Below are 22,500 nucleotides of genomic sequence, written 5' to 3' on the forward strand. Positions count from 1 at the left end.
CCATCTAAATGTGAACTTGCTCGACAGTTACTTTAGCACATTGGCATTACATAGCGTGCACAACCAGCTCTTAACTGTCATTTATTAGACTCACCGACGCCGCCTTTAGAGCCACTCGTGTCCCAACAGGTCCCGAGAGGCGCTTCAGGAGTGGCGTTGAGTTAAATGACTGTACACGCGAAATCCATGCAACATTCAAGAGGTTATGCTAGGTCAGGTATGCGTATGGAAGCTAGAGATGCGAGTTTTTCAGGGTACGTTTGTTGAAATTATGTAGAGGGCAAGAGGTGGCTGTCCATGCAACGCTCAAGAAGTTATTTTTCGTTAGAGATTTTATTATGAGAGCTTAGATACATGATTTTTAAAGGTGACATATGTGTGGAAGTGTTGAAAAACCAGCGGTACAACTATAAAGCTTTAAAATACGATTCATTTAAGTTCATGGATATATGTTAAAGAATAAAATGATGGCTAGTAAATAATGGAGGCAGGATTATTAAAGCGAGGAGTAGTAATATTAAATGCCTCATATTGTCTCGACCATATTTACACATGTCCGCGTTCATCTCCGTTTTACTGGCCCCCGAATCTGTAGTGCCTAATATACCTTGGGCAAAGAGCCACAGTGACATGCTTATTTCCACAGCTTACCATCCTCAAGTTTCCCTAGATACCCATTTATTGACCAAGAGGAAGGATGAATAAGTGGGTGAAATCTGCGCCAATTGATCCACCTTAAATGTAAATTACATCCCCCGGAATCATAGTTAAGCGCTAACCATTCCTCCAAAATGTATACTTTCTCTCCACTATCAAGGCGCCTGATAGTAAAGTTAATCATGCAGGAATATTTGTATAAGAAAAAGAAAAGACTGATAAAAGATAAAGCTATTTCATTGTTCGTGGAGCAAGGGAAAGTCACGAGAGGCGAAAATCTACATGGTGAAGCAAGGGTGAGATGGTCATTGGAGAGGTGTTGATTATGATTATGATTAGTGTTCCTTGTTGATACTTGGCTCATTGTAAAAAGTGGTTGCTGGGTACAGATAAAAATTGTAGGATAGAAAGGATAGATTTTATTTTTTCTTTTATGTGTGTGTTTGTGTGTGTGTGTGTGTGTGTGTGTGTGTGTGTGTGTGTGTGTGTGTGTGTGTGTGTGTGTGTGTGTGTGTGTGTGTGTTATCATTACCTACAAATCAGTCAATCATTGCACGGTTGACTGAGAAGTGTTCAAATTAGGGAAATTTCACGCGTCAAATGTGATTTCCGTAGCCCGTAACAGATGATCAATACATAATTACCATACACTCAACCTTTATTTGCCCCAAAACAGCAACTAATTAAAAATCAGTCAATCAGAGAAGGGCTGGCTTAGAAATTTTGAAATACTCCTACGGGAACTTTCACATAGTACTAACTGAGATTATTGTAACCATTAACTTACCACATAATTATAACTTTAAGAAAGATCTCCTGGTATAAAGACAGTGAATCACATGAATTAGGAAGTTCGTGCATATCTGATTAAGATGTGATGAGAGTTGTCTGAATAAAAGAGACTACACACCATAATGAACATTACCGAACGCCATACATGAAAATACCCTGGCATAAGCTTTTCTGGTATGGAAAAGGTCAATATATAGAGTTAACTGAGTACCTCAACGAGATATGTAGATAATGTCGCCGTGGTACAGTGGAACCATGCGTGCTTTGGGGTCCGAGGAGTCTCAAATCCTGTCCACGGTCCGAGTGTAGGTTGGGCTTCCTCTCTCGGGGCAACGGTTTCCTAGCGGATGGGCTTTGAGATAGGAGGTACCACAAAAAGTACCCCCTTTAGCCGAGAAATTCCAGTGAAAAGCCCACAACGTATAAATAAAAGAAATAAAAACTGCGATAATCATAGTCTGTAGCTTAAACTCATTACACAACCTTTCCCCTTCTCAAAGCATGAATCCTTTACAAAGCAGCAATTCATAATCGAGTTGATTGTCCTGGGGAATGTGTGATGGCCGCCGTAAAGGAAGTGAAAAACCACCAGAAATATGCAGTCAAGTCACGCGGCGTTCCAGTGTTGCCTGATGGTGGTGGTGGTGGTGTTAGTGCCGCCGCTTGCGAGGAACCAAATTATGTGCTGCCTCATGCCGGGCGCTTATCGGGTGCCTATTTATATGCGTCTTCCAGCTGCCTTATTATCGCTCGGACGAAACATATTGGTTCAAATGTGCAGTGTGTGGAATAGTTTACGTCCTGGTGAAAGGAGCATTTCTCGCCGCTTTACAACGCTGCACAATAAGCTGCATTACAGCACAATAAGTCCAGTTACAACAGACTGTTTTCCGTAAGAACACAATAGTTCCCGTAACATTACAACGGTATTCAACACACCTTCGATAGTGCAACACATGACAACACCCAGCACAGTAACACAACACAGAAAAAGTAACACTCCAGGCGAAACCACGAAGTACCATAAAGATTTCTCTCTCTCTCTCTCTCTCTCTCTCTCTCTCTCTCTCTCTCTCTCTCTCTCTCTCTCTCTCTCTCTCTCTCTCTCTCTCTACGTGATAACAAAGCAAGGCCACAAAGCACAACAGTCCGCCATAAGGCATCACTCGTTCACAAACTAACACTCTCCCACCCCCTCTAGACACGTCGCCTCCCTTACTCTCTCGCCATGCTGTCTTCAGGCAAGTGGCGGCGTTGAGTGCCCTCGTGTATTCTCATGTATACAGGTCCTGCCGGCAGGTTTCCATTGCCTTCACCTATACTGAGATTCCCTTGGTGCTTCTATTTCTCAGCATGCTCCGTCCCGCCCTCCTCGCATGTTCCATTTTCTGTAACTACCTCCTGCCCATGACATCCTTCCGCTCAGTCTTCTTATGCCTAATGCTGAAGCGGCAGCCCTCCAGTCCTCTTAGAACGACAGTGGGATCTGTACCCGAGCATCCGGTGGGGACGTATAACTCCCGGCATTACGTTAGGCAAGACGCCACCCACGCAATTCTCGCCATTGCTAAACACGCCATGAATTCCCAGCCGTCGTCGTTAGCACGCCACCACTGGTCTGCCTCTAACAGATAGCCACTGTCTGCTGGTCCGCTGCCGGCTTCACTCCTTCTCAACTGTCCACTTCGAGAGCCTGACTTCTTGCTGTAAATTTTTGGTTCAGTTAAAGTAATAAGTGAAGCTGAAACTTATTAAATAGTATGTCTTGGGACTGTGTGTGTGTGTGTGTGTGTGTGTGTGTGTGTGTGTGTGTGTGTGTGTGTGTGTGTGTGTGTGTGTGGGTAGGGTAGCATGGCAGCAAAACGTCTTGATTTGAGTCTCTTTTTTCACAAGTGATCTTAAATATCCCCATGGGCATCCCAAAGAGCGTGACAGGTACCTTGCGGTTTCGTACTGTCAGATTAGTTCTTTCACTAGTCATGGGTGTGTTCTCATAAGATTTTACGACCACACGTACATACACATAGTATGCCACATTTCCAAGCCCTCCGTGACCCTGCTGGCTGGCTAACCTGGGTCGCTAGCTTTGCAGTCACCCTCAATAACGCCAGGGTAAAAAGAAAGCAAGGGTGAACACGACCAGATAAACAATTTTCACTGCCACCAATGTGACGCGTCGTGGCATGAAGGTGTGGATGTGGATCACGGGTCACACGCTAGTGTCGCATCCCTCGGCTCCGAGAAATTTTCGTGCGAATATGAAACAAGTAGCGAGTAATTTATGCCATGTGTTGGTCTGTGCTTCGGAATTAAATCATCATGTTCGTGACAACCTTATCATTTTCTCCGTACTTAATGAAGAGCTAGCTGCCATGGCCACGTGCACTGCTATTCTCATTGTGTTGAGATCAAGGGACTGCTGAGGGAGCACTTAAGGGTCGCTGGATTGCAATGTCCTCCGAGTATCATGACGGAAGCCCCGCGCGTTCTGTAATCACGACCTAAACACATGACTTAAGGCATGATCAGAACAACACGCCTGTACATATACTGCTGCTTCACTCTCACCTTGGTGTTTGATACTTTTCTATTATTGCACTGCTGTTTGGCACATCTCTCCCAATTCACAAACCACGCTGAGTTACTCTTCATTTCTTCTTCTTTTCTTCTGCTTTTTCTTTTTCTTCTTTTTTCTTCTTCTTCTTCTTTTCTTCTTTTTTTATTTATTATTATTATTATTATTACTACTACTACTACTACTACTACTACTACTACTACTACTACTACTATTATTATTATTATTATTACTGTAATTATCATTATTATTATTATTATTATTATTATTATTATTATTATTATTATTATTATTATTATTATTATTATTATTATTATTGTTATTATTGTTATTATTTTTGTTATTATTATTATTACTATTATTGTTATTATTATTATTACTATTCTTATTATTATTATTATTATTATTATTATTATCATTATTATCATCATCATTTATTTGCTTTACTTTTTTTCTACAGCCATCTTTAAAAATTGTAACGCCAATTATGTAGGAAATTTGATCTTTTAATGTCTATTTCCAGTACGAAAACCCATTCATTGTTCTCAAAAAGTTACCTATCTTACTGAAAAGTTTTAGAGATTGCATTACATGTGTGTGTGTGTGTGTGTGTGTGTGTGTGTGTGTGTGTGTGTGTGTGTGTGTGTGTGTGTGTGTGTGTGTGTGTGTGTGTGTGTGTGTGTGTGTGTGTGTGTGTGTGTGTGTGGCAGAAAGCAGGTGGACGTGGGTGTAAGATGGATGACAGCTGCAGAGAATTACAATTAATATGACAAATGATCCGTCGTGTCAAATGATGCGATGCGTTTCAACTTTCAGTCCTCTTTTTTTAATAGCTTGAGTAATGCGAGTTGTTGGGACGAGTTATATTCATTCTCTTCCCGACTCAATCCACGTCTTGAAATATTACAGACCTCCACCATTACGAAGCAAGTCAGGTGCAGTGTTTGAAGTGAGTGGACGTACTTTGCGAGTGAGGAATGGGTGTGTGGAATGAGTAGTGGCAGTAGAGGGAAGTGCCATTTCTAAGTGGGTAGATATATAGGAGCAAAACATACACTAGTCGTTCATGGGAGTGGTGGTGGGGGTGGCGACGGCGACGGCGACGCAGGTGTTCAGGAGTTAATAGAAGTGAGGGTGTAGAAATAAACCGAATTGAAACATATTGGTTCAAATGTGCAGTGTGTGGAATAGTTTACGTCCTGGTGAAAGGAGCATTTCTCGCCGCTTCACAACGCTGCACAATAACCAACGCTGCATTACAGCACAATAAGTCCAGTTACAACACACTGTTTTCCGTAAGAACACAATACTACCCGTAACATTACAATGGTATTCAACACATCTTCGATAGTGCAACACATCTCCAACACATGACAACACTCAGCACAGTAACACAACACAGAAAAAGTAACACTCCAGGCGAAACCACGAAGTACCATAAAGATTTCTCTCTCTCTCTCTCTCTCTCTCTCTCTCTCTCTCTCTCTCTCTCTCTCTCTCTCTCTCTCTCTCTCTCTCTCTCTCTCTCTCTCTCTCTCTCTCTCTCTCTCTCTCTCTCTCTCTCTCTCTCTCTCTCTCTCTCTCTCTCTCTCTCTCTCTCTCGAACCAAGGCATGTGAATGAGGCGTCCATCAGTAGTGTGGAGTGGACGTGTGATGACTTGGCTCTCTCTGGGGATCCTGAGAGGAGTGCCAAGTAAATATTAAATTAGACTCTCGCTGCCTGAATGATGACCCGGAGTGGTGAGTCATGAGGAGCGATGTCAGTGAGGCCTGCTGGGTGCACCGCTGTCTCCCTGCTCTGCTGAACTCTGGGATTGGGAGTGACGAGTTATCAGAATTAAAGAAAGTGTATCACATTTGCCGCTCGGTATTAGTATTTGTTAATTACTTACTTGTTACTTGGGGTGTTTGTTCAAGGCTCCGCTCCACTGCGAGGCAGCGCTCAGCAGAGCCTCCCTCAAAAGCAACAAGCATCTATAATTGTCTTTGATTCCTTGCCTCTTCTGTTCGTAGTCTACGCCACCTTTTTTCTTACTTCCTTTTTTCTTTCTTAGCTATGGAGATTTTAGTATTAAACCAAGGTGCATGATCTCATACCTTAATATCCTTTTCATGAAGTGGACACATTTCATTGTATTCTTTTTTCATTTTGCCATTATATAATTCAGACAAACAAGATTCACATTTCTCAACTGCTACTCTTCCATGAGTACACACATCATCCTTTCTTAACTGAATGGCTTGTGACATTTCAGCTATCAGCCGCTCAGGTCAAAATAATTTTTCCTACGAAACACTAATCGCTTAGTGTACGTAGTTTCTTTTTTACAAGATATTTGAAAAGTAACCATCCTGTGCACCGGTGAAATCCTGCAGATTTCACCAACATTTACTTCTCGAACAAGATTATGATCTGAGTCACAGAAGACCAAGTCAATTACATGTCCACCAGCAGATGTTGCTTTTTCTACTTTATTGACTAAATTAAAGGATTTCATCATATCTTGAAACTCCGTTTTCTTGTTCATCCATTTTTATATTAAAATCTCCACAAATAAAAATATTAACGCTCACCATATCCAGCAGTTCCAAGTATTTCCTGAAATCGTCAATAAACGACCGGGCACTTAGGCTTGGAGGTCTATAGACCACTATAAACATAGATTTTCTACCACCAAGCTCACAGCTAACTTGCATATGTTCAAAGCTCTCCCATTTTTCTGACTTATCCACCCTAATTTTATTGCATGTTCTAGAAAGTAAAAGACCAACACCTTCTTTCCTTGGTATGTGCACAAATGTATGAGTGTCAGGGGTCATTTCTTTAATTTTCGCAGTGTCATATTCACTCAGCCATGTTTCAGTCAAAGCAAGAATATCCAGACTTTCATCATTAATTAGAGTTCTGATTTCTATTGTCTTGTTTCCAACTGACTGAACATTTAATAAACCACATTTCAACATAGAGCTCACAGCATTATAGTAGCCATGATCTGTAATATTTCTGATCCTGTCAATCTTACTTTCCAACACAACACAACAACTATTATTCGCCGAGTGGTCAGTATTCTGTTTCTTAAACCTCACACAGTTTATGCATTTCTTCTCTGTAGATGTGTAATCCTTGGACTTGTGGTTGCCTGCACATTTAAAGCAAACGGGATGCTCACCATTTTTCTTGGCATTGCAGTTCGTCTTTGTATGACCATACCTTTGACAATGGTAACAGATAAGTGCATGACTCCTATCGTGAACCTGGTAAACTCCCCACTCAAGCTTAATCCTGTCCTGATGCTGATGTAACAGCTGTCTTATCATTGGATCACATTTCATGATGTAATGAACTGTGCCCACTGCTGCTGGTTTGCAAAAAATATTCTCAATCTTTGACTTGATATCAGGAACTGCTTGAAGGTAGTCATTTCTCGCAATGATTGTATCAATGATACTCTCCTTAGTCTCTTTCTTATCGACATTACATAGCATTATCTTGGGTTTAATTTTCTGAACTGATTTAGTTGTCAACTTTTCAACATTCTTCAGTTTCTGGGCTGCCTCATTTCTCAGACTCTCATTGGCAAAATTCATCACAATTTTTTTGCCATCATTAGCAAACTTTGTATCCTTAATTTGTATTCCATCCAAAGCATGAGAAACTTCATTCTTCAGATTTGCTTCAGAATCCTGAGTTACCCCTACAACAAGCAGATTCTTTTTCATCCTCCTCTTCTTCACGTCCTTCCAAGGTGTGGAATGTTCCGAGTCAGCAGAATTCAGTGACTCAGTAACTACCGCCAAGCCTTCTGTTGCCTCATCGACCTTGATACTTATCTCTTCCATTCTTGCCATCTTATTATCAACTATTTCCATCATCTTGTCAGCTTTAGCAGTAATGCTCTTCAAATCAGACTTAAAATCCTCAACATCATTGATGAATTTCTTCAGAGACGACACCTCAATGAAGCAAACATCACACAGATACCTCACGTTGCAGATATTTTCAGATTTAATCCCTGCCAAATTCACACATTTCGTATGAGCCCACCGGTTACACAGACAACACTTAATGAACTTTGCTAGGTCTCCAGAATCAGAGCTACACTTATAACAGGACGAAGGTAATAATGCTGAAATGGCATATTTCTCCGCCATCTTGGAGTCTTCCACTCCTTTTCACTTATTTTCTATCTAGCGGCAACACTTTCCATAAAATGTTCCTGTTTTTTTTTTTTTTTCATCACAGGACATTCATACACCACTGTGCTCACTGAGAAGTCAGTGAGAGCCTTTTTTCATGCAATAATATGCGTGAAAAAGCCTCTACAGAACTAGCAAATATATGCGCACGCACCCCGTGTGTTTGTAGAGAAAGTTCCTGGTTTTTGTTTACTTTATTTTTCATTTTCTTTTATTCATTTATTTTATTTTATTTACTTTTTTTCGTTTTTTTTTTTTTTTGCAGTCTCGGGAAATTCTATTTTGGTTTATTCGGGATTTCTTGCGTTTGTCTTGTACACTGTTTTTAAGTATCAGGGAAATTGATCAAGAGCAAAGAGATCTCAAAATATTTAACTTTAATTGAAAACAATAAATCAAGGAAACATGCAAGAAGGCATCAGCCGTACACATGATATTCTATAACAAAATTTCTTCAGTAGAATATCCAGGATTACGAGACATGTCTCGAAGCCTCTCTCTTAAGGGTGCTTTCCGTCACAGCCAGTAGGAAATACATAATGAGGCATGAGAGTTCCGCTATTTTCCTATTATCTTTAATACTGTCAAGATCACGATTAAGTTAATTAGATACACTAGTTTTTTTTCCTCTGTTTAGCCTTTTCTTAAATGTTAAACTATGATCTTTTTGTAAGAATCTTCTCTATTATTATTTTTATTGAGACAAAATCAGTACAGTTAGGAAGTCAAAATTTGAAGTCAAAATTGAATGAAATTAAATCACAACTATGAAAGTAATGAAGAACGTGTACCATACCTTGTATTTGACTGTGTTTTATCTTGTACATATACAGAAAAAAAAATACATAGTTCATTTCACACACACACACACACACACACACACACACACACACACACACACACACACACACACACACACACACACACACACAATACTCCTTTATAGAAAGAAAGAAAATATAAATGATTCAGTACATGTTATCAAAATTATAATCCATATAAATATTAGATGAACATTTATCAAAAACGCTTCATTGCCAGACTTATGAGTAAGTCGGACGTTTTATGAGTAATCGCTAACACATCTCAAAAGTTATACAAGTTTTGATTGAGGTTTTATTTCTGTATTTTGGGACAGTTCTTTGGTGGCTCAGTAACTCAAACCCGTGGGTGTCAGGCGCTGTATTTCAGAAATAGTAATAAAGATGAATATCAAAACAAGTGGTGACATCGATGAAGCCATGACAATCGTGATCTCTATGCTGTATTTTAAGGGTTAGAAAATATCACGGTTTCATTTTATTATTTTGATCTTTTTAGTGTATTCATTATTTGTTTGTATTCATCCTTTGGTTTATTTATACACTATTTCATTCACTAAGCAGGAAATACCGCTAGAAATGATGAACTTGGTATATCTGTGAATTGTTGTTGTGTTTCTGTCCATGGTAATAAATTACGATTATAACTCACTAACTGAAGAAAATAGATGGTCAAGATTGCCATATTATCGTCGTACTACTGGCATTCAATTCAAGGCCTTTGTTGTCTAGTAAGGACTATATTTCAGAGGCCATAGACCATAGACCAGCCACATTCTCATGGTACTTTCCTCACTGTTCAACCCTGCTTCAACAATCACTATAAACACTGAAATGATCTATGAAGACTCTAATAACCTTAATTAGAGCTTAAATAAGACAGCAAGACGTTTCAAAATGCAGTATTAAGAATGTGTTTCCACTTGTTTACTCGCGGTCGTGTCTCCGCAGTGAGTCTGGGATTCTCGGCGGGACTCAAAGCGCCTCGTTTCTGGCCGTTGAAGATAACAATGACCCGAAAAAACTCCCAAGAACTTTCCCCAAATTTCGTTGGTGTTAAAGTTGTCTTTCTTAACCCGCAGACGTATTCTGGCGGCGAGGTGTGTTTTGTGGACGTGTTTATAAGCTCGTGTTTTTTCAGTGTAACATGGTGGTTTGTGTGTTTGTGTTGCCACAGTGAACTGACCAAATGATCTTGTTGACGTTTTTCTTCTCTACTAAAATAACTTTATCTCTTTCTTATTCGAAAATTTCTTAAATTTTGTAGGGAATATAATGCAGATAACTTCTTATATAGGCGTTGTTTTATATCAACGAAATTTGTCTGTATTTTATATCAATTTTATTTTATTATATAAGGAAATGGTGAGAAAAAAATATGCCCTTCTTTTCCAACGCACAATAAAGTTCCTCGCTATTCTGTGTCATAGAAAAAAAATAGGAATACAAAATAATTTTATTTTAACATCACACATGTAGCAAAGTAACAAGTGGTCATAAAGCCAGAATACTAGGTAACGTTCACGAATATAAACAATTGTATTTTTCAATGAAATACTGTCTGAAACTTTTCCTCTTACCAAGCCTTCATGGATTATTCTTTACTGTTGTCGCCAGAAACTCAGTAACTTTTGGCTCTGTGCAATAAGAAAGCAGGGACCGTCATGGTGTTGTTGTAGTACCTGGACAAGTTAAGTTGATTTGAGATGTTGTGTGTCTTCGATGTCCTTTCAGGCTTCTTTGGGTTGCTTCCTTTCCTACCTTGTCTTCAGATTACTTGTTTAATGTTTAGAATAGTCTCGCCTTGTCCCACCTTTACACTATTTTCACTTGCTGGAAATACGGCCGCAGACATGATCAACCTTTAACTTTTCCTAGGTCCTTTTCCGTCAATAATTACTCGCATCATGGTGGAAACGTGAAAATACACGCCTCTACTCAGGTTGCAGCAGTAAATTGTTTGCAGAACAGTTTTGGGCCAAGTGATTGAGGAAACATTTGACTTTAACTTAATTAGATTGAGAGTGAAGGGAAAATGGGCAGTCTCGTTTGTTTATTTTTTTTCTATCTCTCTCCACTCTCTTTCGATCGCAAAGTTGCAGGAAAGTCTTTACCTAACCAATGGTGTATTTATGTATGGGTGGAGGAAACCGTGTTCTGTGTTGGTTGGTGTTTTATTGTTTTGTTGGCGATGGTGAGTGATGGTCTTTTCTTCCCCTTCTATTCCCCACAGGCCACTCTCGCTGTTGGTCTGGCCGGCTGCTCCTTTGTCATTTTTTTTTTTTTTTTTGCTTCGTTTATATTTCAGATTTATTCAGATAAGCGATTTTTATTTTCAATGGCAAGAAAATAGTCATAATACCGATATCAAACAAGTCCCAAACGAAACACACACACACACACACACACACACACACACACACACACACACACACACACACACACACCTTCAAGATTGAGGTATTTAATGTAAAGACTTATCAATTCTTGAAATCATATCAATGATTTTGTTAGAGAGAGAGAGAGAGAGAGAGAGAGAGAGAGAGAGAGAGAGAGAGAGAGAGAGAGAGAGAGAGAGAGAGACGCAGAGAAAGAGAGAGAGAAAGAGAGAAAAGAGAAAAAATAGACTAGAACGACTTGCTAGAAAATGGCCCTTACCTATCGAGAAAAATATAAAAATATCGAGTGACAAAATGAGAGAGAGAGAGATATCTTGAGAGACAATTCATAAGCTTATAAATGCTTGGAGGAGAAACTTTTGTTATTGGCATTTTTATTGACTTATCCAAGGCGTTTGATACCATTGACCACACTATATTGCTCTACAAATTAAATCACATAGGAATCAGAGGAGTTACACACAGACTATTTCAGAACTACTTGTATAAAAGAAGACAAAGTGTGTACTGTAACAAACAATATTCGGCAATCAAACAAATAAGTAAAGGTGTACCACAAGGATCTATTTTAGGGTCCATACTTTTCTAATATACATAAATGATATTATTAATTCTAGTTCTAAAATTGAATTTACTATCTATGCTGATGACACTACCTTATTAATGAAAGATGTAAATATTGATAGATTACATGAAACTGTAACTAATGAATTAAATAATATCGATCTTTGGATTAAATCAAATAACTTAAAACTTAATATTAGTAAAACAAATTACATATTCTTTCAAAATAGATCCATAAAGCATGTCTTTCCTACTGTATTGTTAAATGGTGAAAAGTTAACCCAAGTCCACACTACCAAATTCTAATCTACCTTGATTAACTAGGTTTTCTTATGTTTGTTCACCCTGCCACAATTTGTTTAAATTAGTTCCGAGAAGAGAGGCGGGTAGCTGAATGGTTAGAACAAAGGGTTGTCGTCTTAGAAGGAAGCCGATAGTAGAGTGTACAAGACACCGGAATGCAGCAGGTGGTTATGATGGGGTGTGCCGCGCAGCGCTGCGTGTGTGTGGCGGAGTGGAAAGGGGCTGTGTAAGACTGACTGCGCTGCAGAATGTATGGATGAAAGTGAAAGAGTATAGGAAACAGTAAGACAAGGTGATGGAGTGGAAGTGGTTGTATGTACGTAACCACCAACACTACACAGAGTAAGAGATCACTAGAAGAGGCCGAGGAGGAGGGAAGGTGGCGGCGGGTGGTGGGATCTGGTAGTGGTCGTTCTGGTGGTGTTTGGTACCGGAGGGAAGTGTGGAGAGATTGTGACACAATAAAATATCTCGTTCGTTGGGGAAATACTCGAGCACAAGACGTAAGTTATTATTACTGAGCCTCGAGGACAACGGAGGCGGCTTTGTTGTCTGGCGTCCCGTAAGTGGAAAAGAAGTGTTGCTGGAGGAGACAGGGAGTGAGGTGCAAATGAGGCTCTTTGGCCAGACGGAACTGGAGAAGATTGAAAGGAGGTGAGAAACGTGTTATTGTGATTCTGATCACAATAACACAATCTGATTGAATCGCGGTACTTGAAAACCTTTCAAGGCCAGGAAAAAGCGCTAAGTGCGAGGAATGAGGAAATGCTGTGAGCGGAGGAATTTAGTGCGAAGGGAAAGTGGAGGTGGAGATAAGGAAGGAAATATGTCATGCTTCTGTGAGACAAAGATTCTAAATGTTCCCTAGATGAGATGATGACGATAGTTGCTGTGGCTGTAGTAAATGCGTTCATATTTAGCTGAATTTTTAATTTCCGTTCACATTTCAATATTGCTCCCTTGCCGAACGTTATCAGAGGGCTCTCGAAGATGGGGATGTCCCTAAAGCTTCTTTTCATCTTTTTTTTATTTAATCTCATGGTTATTCCTAATGTTTATGAACTTTTGTTGTGACAGTAGAAACAAAAAATATAAATGTCACGGGCTCTGGTGATGTTTAATTGAAAAAAAATTTGGTAAGTGGTACAAAAAAAAAGTTAAAATGATCGTTTTGTATACCATATCCATGAACATTCCTGACTGACGTGTCAAAACGTGTGATCTGAAAGATACTGATAAACAACAGCCGTGGGCCGGGACTGCACAGCCACTGCTTCAATAGGGCATTTCATGATTAACCAGGAAACACGAAAGCAACACGGAAAGAAAAATGAAAAATTGATTAGCTAATTCCCTTGAAAGCTGTGTCATCAAGGGAGCAGTGCGCTGCTTCCCACATTGTTAATTATTCTTCTCCAGTATTATCTGCTGCTGGCCAGCCTGCAAGCCGCTTCCCATAACATTATTTAATACTTTTCTCTGTCTTACAATACATACGTGGGATCTGTTATACCACACATGAATCCTATCAATCAATCACTGAAGAAAAATTTACTATGAGAGTCACAAGTCACTTTGGGGACTAAGTTTAATGATCCTTTTGTAGAGATTGCTAAATACTTTCCTAAAAAACTTAGTGAGTGTTTTGTTTTGTTTTAATCACTCTCGCAAGTTATTTATAACACATTAGAAAGTCAAACGCAGACACAATGGAGTGAGGTTAGCGGAGATCGGAGTTCCCTTCGATTTGTCTCTCCGTTTTTGTAAATATAATTATATTTCAAATCCACCGAAACTTTTTCCAGTCACCTAAATTCCATCTTGCTATTTTATTTATTTTCCGTATAGTTACTACACAGCAAAGTTCAAAAGCAACCCTTGCACATCCGGTTGACAGAAAATTCTTTGAATGATAAAGCTCCAGTTTTGTTCAGTTATATATGCAATAGTTTAAGTTCTTTTCAAGTTAAGCCATGTAGAAAAAAATATAGTTTCATGAAGAAAAAATTTATTTGCATGTACAGTACATAGAATTATATGAATTTAAAATTCAAGAAAATGTACCTTTTAGAAAAGACTTGCTTACATATTTCAACATATTATTCTTTAGGAAGGAGGAAGGAGATATTGTGAGAAAATGTGTGATGCTATTATACCCACTCGTATCAAATCTACCTCTTTAATATCTTGAACATTTTATATGAATCAACCAAGAAAGATGCAGCATTGGCAGTTTTCTGCAGGAGGAGAACAAGTACCTTGTAAGTCATAGCCGCTCTCCGTGCAGAACTCAGCGGAGAGAACACACCGTCCTTCGCAAATTCCAGAATCACAGGGAAGACAGCATCTACAAACGAAAATACAAACGTAAGTACAAACAAACAAATAAACACGCACACGCATACGCACACACGCACAAGCTTGCACACACACACACACACACACAAACACGGCCCGGTAGCTCAGTGGTTAGAGCGCTGGCTTCACAAGCCAGAGGACCGGGGTTCGATTCCCCGGCCGGTTGGAGATATTTGGGTGTGTCTCCTTTGACGTGTAGCCCCTGTTCACCTAGCAGTGAGTAGGTACGGGATGTAAATCGAGGAGTTGTGACCTTTTTGTCCCGGTGTGTGGTGTGTGCCTGGTCTCAGGCCTATCCCAAGATCGGAAATAATGAGCTCTGAGCTCGTTCCGTAGGGTAACGTCTGGCTGTCTCGTCAGAGACTGCAGCAGATCAAACAGTGAATTACACACACACACACACACACACACACACACACACACACACACACGGCCCGGTAGCTCAGTGGTTAGAGCGCTGGCTTCACAAGCCAGAAGACCGGGGTTCGATTCCCGGCCGGGTGGAGATATTTGGGTGTGTCTCCTTTCACGTGTAGCCCCTGTTCACCTAGCAGTGAGTAGGCACGGGATGTAAATCGAGGAGTTGTGACCTTGTTGTCCCGGTGTGTGGCCTATCCGAAGATCGGAAACAATGAGCTCTGAGCTCTTTCCGTAGGGTAACGTATGGCTGTCTCGTTAGAGACTGCAGCAGATCAAACAAACAGTGAATTACACACACACACACACACACACACACACACACACACACACACACACACACACACACACACTCACACACAAACACACACAGCGTAGTGTAGTGGTTAGCAGGCTCGGCCCACAACCGAAAAGGTCCGGGTTCGAGTCCCGGAAACCGGCGAGGCAGATGGGCAAGTTTCTTAATGTGTGGGGTGTGTTCACCTAGCAGTAAATAGGTACGGGATGTAACTCGAGGGGTTGTGGCCTCGCTTTCCCGGTGTTTGGAGTGTGGTGTGGTCTCAGTCCTACCCGAAGATCGGTCTATGAGCTCTGAGCTCGCTCCGTAATGGGGAAGAACGGCTGGGTGACCAGCAGACGACCGTGGTAAATACACACTCATCATCAGCAATACAATACAGAAGCAACAAGGATAAGGAAGTGGTGTGGTGAAGTCTTACTTGCAGAATGTTCCGTGATCACTCGCTTCGAATTCACCTTCATTACAAGTTTCTCTGAGGGTGCCCTGCATTGTTCAGGATTTTGACAAACTGAAAAATAAGTAAGAATAGATGGAGCAATCCCCAAAATATTTACTTTCATCAATCGTAAACTATAGTTGTGATGTACATAACTGATAACAAGCAGAACTAGAACAAAATAGTATAAACTGTTTGTTACAGAAGTGCTTAATGAAAAGAAAGGCGGGAGTGAATGTGAATCTGCGGTAAGATGGCGAACTTTAGCCGAAGAGTTGTTTGTCTGATCGACACACGTGGGAGCTGCTTTAGTGAAAAGAGTGGCGCCCTCTTTATCCATGTTCACACACACACACACACACACACACACACACACACACACACACACACACACACACACACACACACACAGGTAGCTCAGTGGTTAGAGCGCTGGCTTCACAAGCCAGAGGACCGGAGTTCGATTCCCCGGCCGGGTGGAGATATTTGGGTGTGTCTCCTTTCACGTGTAGCCCCTGTTCACCTAGCAGTGAGTAGGTACGGGATGTAAATCGAGGAGTTGTGACCGGTGTGTGGTGTGTGCCTGGTCTCAGGCCTATCCGAAGATCGGAAATAATGAGCTCTGAGCTCGCTCCGTAGGGTAACGTCTGGCTGTCTCGTCAGAGACTGCAGCAGATCAAACAGTGAAAACACACACACACACACACACAATTTTACTGGACACTTTTTTTGGTCTGTGTGTTTATGTGAGGTGTGTGTGTGTGTGTGTGTGTGTGTGTGTGTGTAAGGTGTTTCTGTGTGTATGTGTGTTTAGAAATATAAAGAAACCGAATACATACCGGCACAGCATCGACATTTAAGACTGCTTAAGCCACAGTTAAATTGGCCAAGGGTCACATCACAGTTTTTTAATTTGGGGACACATTCTCTTCCAGAGTCTCCTCTACATTCTGAGCTGGTAAATGCACACAGGGAAGAATGAAGGTTAGACAAGTAACTTACAATTATAAAGAATAACTCTCTCTCTCTCTCTCTCTCTCTCTCTCTCTCTCTCTCTCTCTCTCTCTCTCTCTCTCTCTCTCTCTCTCTCTCTCTCTCTCTCTCTCTCTCTCTCTCTCTCTCTCTCTCTCTCTCTCTCTCTCTCTCTCTCTTCTCTCTCTCTCTCTCTCTCTCTCTCTCTCTCTCTCTCTCTCTCTCTCTCTCTCTCTCTCTCTCTCTCTCTCTCTCTCTCTCTCTCTCTCTCTCTATCTATCTATCTATCTATCTCTGTCTATCTATCTATCTATCTATGTCTATCTATCTATCTATCTATCTATATATCTATCTATCTATCTATCTATATATATATATATATATATATATATATATATATATATATATATATATATATATATATATATATATATATATATATATATATATATATATATATATATATATATATATATATATATATATATATATATATATATATATATATATATATATATATATATATACTTACAACCGAGAAAGCCTGTAACCAAGTAAAAGGCGTGCCGAGGTAAATCGGCGGGCCTCACTTAGCCCCAATCCACGTGACAGCAAGTAGATATGGTATGTAATCACCTTGGGTTGTGCCTTCATTGCCCTCTTTTGTGTTGTCTGGTGTGATCTTAGTTATGACAGAATATTGGTCCATACTAGCTCATAGCTCTCTCCGTAAGACTGTGCAAACTTAGATACATAGACACACACACACACACACACACACACACACACACACACACACACACACACACACACACACACACAAATTTAAATTGGATACATCAAATACACAATGTACACACACAAACATGAAGAATATGTGGCATACTTTACAAATTTGGCAAATCAAATAAACAATGTACAAGTTAAATTATGAAGAATATGTGGCATACTTTACCGTGTTGGCATTAATCTTACTTTGTTATCCTCTTCTTATTAATTGTGCCTTTTTTTGGGCTTGTACCTGGCCATTGTTTATTGGCAAGTCGACTGTAGCTCAAAGAAAGTTTTTATCTGTATATTTGCCATGGGAAAATTTAAATCAAACGAGGAACTTTCTCTGTATATCATTTTTCAACTTTTATATGCGCAAATATTTTCTTTTATTATTTGTTTATAAGGATTTATAGAGCCATCGAGTAAATGCAACTTTTGATTTGGTGAACAGAGTTCATAATACTAGAAATAATAATGTTAACTTAGTTTTCAGTTCCGAACACCTCTCTTCAAAACCGTATAATTATAGTTCACGTCCTCAACTGAGGAATTCCTAACCAGCTGAAATAATAACATCAATAACATGGAGCAGTTCAAAAAGAGAACAAAAACATATTTGAAAACTTAATTGCAACATGTGTTTCACGAACATTGTGGTTTTATTAGTGTATATTTTTTTTTACATTTGTTGTTTGTTGTATGTTGAAATATATTTGTTTTGTTGTGTACATGAGTAGTGTTTGTGAATTGATTTAATTTCGTTCCTAAGATACGAATTTAATTTTTTTTTTTTATTTGTGTGTGTGTGCGTGTGTGTGATTCACTGTTTGATCTGCTGCAGGCTCTGACGAGACAGCCAGACGTTACCCTACGGAACGAGCTCAGAGCTCATTATTTCCGATCTTCGGATAGGCCTGAGACCAGGCACACACCACACACCGGGACAACAAGGTCACAACTCCTCGATTTACATCCCGTACCTACTCACTGCTAGGTGAACAGGGGCTACACGTGAAAGGAGACACACCCAAATATCTCCACCCGGCCGGGGAATTGAACCCCGGTCCTCTGGCTTGTGAAGCCAGCGCTCTAACCACTGAGCTACCGGGCGTGTGTGTGTGTGTGTGTGTGTGTGTGTGTGTGTGTGTGTGTACGTGTGTGTGTGTGTGTGTGTGTGTGTGTGTGTGTGTGTGTGTGTGTGTGTGTGTGTGTGTGTGTGTGTGTGTGTTCTTGTTCGTGTTCGTGTTCGTGTGTGTGTGTGTGTGTGTGTGTGTGTGTGTGTGTGTGTGTGTGTGTGTGTGTGTGTGTGTGTGTGTGTGTGTGTTTAGTGGAGTAAAAAGGAGGATTTGAGGCGCTTTTGGTCATGAATTATGTAGTTTAAGTGAGCTTACTTATAGGAAATAATTTATTGTGTATTATTCCCTCTAATGTATCGCATCCAGATCACAGTAAGTAGTAAAATTCCGTCTGTCAATGAGTTTCGGCTCATCAGACCGTACATTTCAAGTACATAAGTTTGCTTTTTCACGTAAGAATTCATTTTCTCAACGCAATTAAGTTTACTTTACTTTACTTTACTTTACGAGCACACACACACACACACACACACACACACACACACACACACACACACACACACAGTAGGTACATGTAAATCGACACACACAAGATCGGAAATAATGAAATCTTACATCGACAAGGGGAGACAAACAAGTTGATCGAAAATATGGAAGAAACGTGGTTCCTGAGGAAGAGAATAATATCAGTGTATGACCATTGTCTTCCACGAACAATGTCTCACTATCATGTTACTCGAGTAGCATCTGTATTTGTAGCCGGACATGAATTTGAGTATTTCACATCACAGGGAGTTTGTAATCGACTTCAACTTTAAAGAGAAATATGTATAAGACTATTCAGAAGCCAAGCTGTTTTCTATCATCTATTTCTTCTTGGGAAAGGTAATGTGATTTTATTTTCATCGTCACTCTCCTTAATACATTAAGAATACGTTATCCTCAATAACAAATGAAATGGTACACACTACAGTTATCATGATGATGAATATTAGGTAGGCACAGTGTTCTGGTTAGGCTAAGCAACACCAGCATAACGGGGCAACACATACTCACCACTGAGTGACAACCTGCCACGGTCATGAGCAACACCAGTACTAGTGTGGAGACCATCCTGACGAGTCTGCAAGGTACTGTTTCCCAGAAAGCTATATTAGTTTTTGTGATGAACTTCCAGGCTTTGAACATGTCATGACATTTTGTAATTTTAATAACAAAAAATATCAGAATATTAATCAAAAGAATAGAGTTATGCTTAATGTTCTGCAAAACTGTGCACATAATAAAGGAAATGTTATCAATTATATGTTTGTAAAGCGGTTATGTAACCCGCATGTCATCGCCGCTTTATCTTTCCTGTTGTATCATTACTTCCACGAGTAGAACACTGATATACAGAATAATGGCAGCTTGCGTGGAAAATGAATCACAAATAAAATCAATGGGTTTTTGTTTTTTGTTAAGTTGTATATGTATTATAAAGTTATATAAAAACTGTAATTTAATACAAACTAAGTATTAGTGCTATTGTAAAATCCCACGGAATCTATCGTAGTAATGAAACTATCCATCAGCAATAAGCCAGAGATTACAACTCATCCCAGGTTCTCACCTTTCCTCGCTGACTCAAACCACAACCAAATTGATACATACATGGGCGGATAAGACCCTAGTTCAGAGTTAGCAGTTGGGTGTTGAGAAAATTGCCGGGGATGACTACAAACTCCTACATTCATAGAAGCTGATTTGGCAATAGAAAAAATGTGGTTATATTATAAGTAAATGATAAAACGATGATAGACGAATTAGACAGAAAATGTCTCTGAAGAAGAGGGAATAGTTGTCTGGAAGGTTGTGTCGCTTTCATAGAGGTATTGAACAATGCTTCTTCTGTCCCACAATCAGACATTTTTGAAAGATCAGATCCTAGGGGCTCTGTATCTTTCCTTCGTTATACTTTGTGACGGCTTCTTCGTTGATAGATTTAGAAGATCACTGGCCGTCTACTAAAGTGGCAATAATACATTCAGATAAGAAACTTGAGATGAAGTTGATGAGAGAAGGATAAAAGTTGTATGAAGGTAGTTTAGAGATCAAAAGTATGTAGGAGACTATCAAAAGCTTCTGATACGTGTAAATATCAACAAAAGTTTTATCAAAGTCTCTAAACGGGATGAAACATGTTCAGTAGTAAAAGCATGGAGATAATCAAAAGTGCGGCCTTGACGGAAGCCATACAGGCGATTAGATGGAAGATAGTGAAGTGACAATAATGTTTACCAGTCTTCCTATGGAAAATGACATATTTTTAAAAAAAATTTAGGTAAGTAGGAGATTAAAGGTATAAGGCAGTAAACTGAAGGATTAGAACGTTAGCCCATTGAAGGAAGAAGCTGAATGTATGCAAACTTTCAGCAAGAAGAAAGGAAAGAAATCAATAAAGAGTTTGACTGGGCGAGGTGCAAGCAGGTACACACAATTTTTAAGAGCAATAGTAGGGATTCAATGAGATCCATAGGCTTTCCAAGGGTTTAGACCAACAAGGGCATGGAAACACCTAAGCGAAAACATTTTAATCCAAGGTATGAAATGTTCAGAGAACTAAGAAGGAACAAGCCAAGAATAATCCAAGGTAGAGATTTTAGTAAAGGTTTGGCAGAAAGATTCCGCTTTCGAAAGAGATGAGACGTCATTGTTATAATCAAGATAAAACAAAGGAGGAAAAGATGAAGTAAACTTATTGCAGATATCTTGGGTAGATGAAATCTCGAAGGGAGTTGGACCTCGAAAGATTTTGACAACTTCTATTAATGAAGCAGTTTTGACAAGTTGGAGAACAGATACATTTTGGGCATGAGATTCAGATGATGTATTGCTGAAGTATCTTCTGTGGGCGATCTCTCTATTAGGTGAAGCACAAGAATAGGGTGTGTTATACCAAGGTGTGGAATGTCAAGACAAAGAGTGAGGAATGTAAGTCTTCTTGCTGGACACTATCATCTCCTCTGTTATGCACTCAGCACAAAGATATGAGATTCTAACAAGAAAGAAGTAGTTAATCCAAAGGAAATAAGCAAAATGTCTCCTCAGGCCCTCCCAGATGGCAGAGACATATATGGATATGGAAATCTCGGAATATTTAGGAAGGTGGGCACGAGAATAAGTCAGGTCGTTGTGCACTTAGCGGGAACATTAAGCTTTGCAGCGAAAATAAGGATAGAGAAAGTATATATGCAACCTAAAATGGGCAACTGTCTGTAGCTTCAGACACCGGTGTTTCAGTACACTTTAAATTTTATTTACATATACCGATTTTTTCCCTTTTTTTTCATTAGTGTGGACTTCATAGGTAAAAAGATAACTCGAAAAGTTACTCAATTTGTTTTGTCTTCTTTTTTTATTGATTTACACAAAACATTAGGAGAGAAAGTCTTATAATTTCTTAAGACTAAATTGTAAGCTTCTCTTTGGCAACTTTTTTCGTTGCAGGTGTTCCAAAGCTATCATGAATTGGGGTGCGTTTGAGACGGCGCACCGGCACGTGCCGGCGCGAGACGTATCCTCTCAAACGCCGGTGAGAGGTAGCGAGTTGCCGTGCCGAGATTCTTTGGGACGCTCGCTCCCGATAGGTGGTGCTGCGGTGACGTCATTAACAAACATGGCGGCCCAAACAACATGTTTCCAGTGCCCTTTGTGCCCTTTCCAGGGACTAGACTATGACTTGGTTATCCGTCACGCTCACAGATGCACTGGGAAGTACTTTACAAGTACCTGAGTGGGAGAGGTGCTTTGAAGCAGTGGCAATATTTCGCAGTCATGGATGAAATATTTGCTGGAGATCCATCATAGCTCCTGAT

The 22,500-nt window shown here is 39.8% G+C and overlaps 2 long non-coding RNA genes across 4 annotated transcripts in view; one reads left to right on the plus strand and one right to left on the minus strand.

Moving 5' to 3' along the window:
- LOC123512808 overlaps positions 1–16,867 on the minus strand; it is a 27,794-nt gene extending 10,927 nt beyond the window's left edge. Inside the window, exons 1-3 of one of the 2 annotated variants that reach the window (XR_006677194.1) lie at positions 16,661–16,864; positions 15,804–15,893; positions 14,296–14,656 (exon numbers count right to left, since the gene is read on the minus strand). This is a non-coding gene — a long non-coding RNA (uncharacterized LOC123512808). Of the gene's footprint in view, positions 1–14,295; positions 14,657–15,803; positions 15,894–16,660 lie in introns of those variants that run through there. The other variant, XR_006677195.1, reaches the window with a different exon arrangement.
- The window catches only part of LOC123512807, an 11,783-nt gene continuing 5,852 nt past the window's right edge, over positions 16,570–22,500 (plus strand). Inside the window, exon 1 of one of the 2 annotated variants that reach the window (XR_006677192.1) lies at positions 16,570–16,609. This is a non-coding gene — a long non-coding RNA (uncharacterized LOC123512807). The remainder of the gene's footprint in view (positions 16,610–22,500) is intronic. The other variant, XR_006677193.1, reaches the window with a different exon arrangement.

This window comes from Portunus trituberculatus, chromosome 34 (genome assembly GCF_017591435.1).
Source record: "Portunus trituberculatus isolate SZX2019 chromosome 34, ASM1759143v1, whole genome shotgun sequence".
Taxonomy (NCBI): domain Eukaryota; kingdom Metazoa; phylum Arthropoda; class Malacostraca; order Decapoda; family Portunidae; genus Portunus; species Portunus trituberculatus.